At 54.5% G+C, this 1,261-nt stretch overlaps 1 protein-coding gene across 2 annotated transcripts in view; it reads left to right on the top strand.

The window, feature by feature from the left end:
• CNTNAP2 (contactin associated protein-like 2) overlaps window positions 1-1,261 on the top strand; it is a 318,368-nt gene that overhangs the window by 94,489 nt on the left and 222,618 nt on the right. The window lies entirely within an intron of this gene.

Genomic DNA, 1,261 nt, shown 5'->3' with positions numbered 1-1,261 from the left:
CAGGTACATTATCCCGCCTCAGCTTCCACCCCAAGCATCTCACACCCTTGTGTGCATAAGTATCACCTGGGAACCTGCAAAAAGTGCTTCTTCTCCAGAACCTCTGAGCTAAATTCTGGGACTAGGCCTGGGGACCAGCATTTTAATAGGCTCCCAGGAAAGTGGTCCCAGAAATGATGTGACAGTCTCAGCTCTCCATGCTCTCTGACTCCAGTTCGGGCTCCGGGATGGAGTAACTGGAGAGAGGCTGGCATGTGGAAGCTGAGGTTCTTGCCGGTGGCACACTGCACCTGTCACTCAGGTGCTGGGGTCTCTGCTGCCCAGACCCTTCCCTCCCTAGGCCAGGTTCTGTGCTCCTCAGTCTTGCACTTCAAGTGCCTCGTATGCGCGTCTTCTCCCGCACATCATCCTGCCTGCCTCACTCTGATTTGTTTGAATCTCCTAGCCTCCATCTCTAGCCTGCCTCCCACCCTCCCTCCAAGTCCCAGGTCCACCTCTTCTCACCCGCGCCAGTCTGTTCTCAGGTAATGACCCCCACATTCTCCGGCAGAAGCTCTCTCTGTGGCAGACTGAATTGCACAGTGTGTTTGCTCCAGGCGGCCCACCCCACCCGCCCTTCCTGATTTCTCCTCCCTCTCCTGTCCTCTGTTAGACACGTTTACAGAAGCTGGTCCTAAGTGTGTCCATCTGTCCCACCAGACTCTGAACTTCTGAGGGCAGGGGTCACCTGTGCCTTCCTCGCTCGATCCCCAACACCCAGCTGAAATGTGGTGGGAGCCTCGGGGCTCTCAAATGAATGACTAATTCCATAAAAGAAGCACGTGAATTTTGTCCAGGCGGCATGATGCCTCGGACCTCAGACCCTCTCACTGCCAACACACTGTGCCTTCAGCTAGAAAGCTGCTCTTCATCCCCGCCACCTGTACTTGGCTACCCACCTCCGGCTCTCTGGGTCCCAGCTTAGATGTCTTTTCCCACAGCAAGTCTTCCACCACCCCTGTGTTCCAGGGGGCCCTGTGTCTACCTGATCCTGCACTTACCGCTCTGCATTCTAATAATCTATTTATCCGAATCCTCCTCCAGGTCTGGAGCTCCTTCGGAGCGAGAGTTGTCAGCACCCAGCATCGTGCCCAGGGTGCAGTCGGTGCTCAATAGATGTTTGCTGAAAGCTAACTCAGGACATTTAGGTAGTGAGATGGGGTTCTCATCACACAGCTGCTAAATAAACCGCCATAACATTCACTGTATTGTACTCACACTG

This window comes from Mandrillus leucophaeus, unplaced genomic scaffold, assembly GCF_000951045.1.
Source record: "Mandrillus leucophaeus isolate KB7577 unplaced genomic scaffold, Mleu.le_1.0 Scaffold357, whole genome shotgun sequence".
In the NCBI taxonomy this organism is placed as follows: domain Eukaryota; kingdom Metazoa; phylum Chordata; class Mammalia; order Primates; family Cercopithecidae; genus Mandrillus; species Mandrillus leucophaeus.
This window is presented reverse-complemented; position numbering and strand designations above follow the sequence as displayed.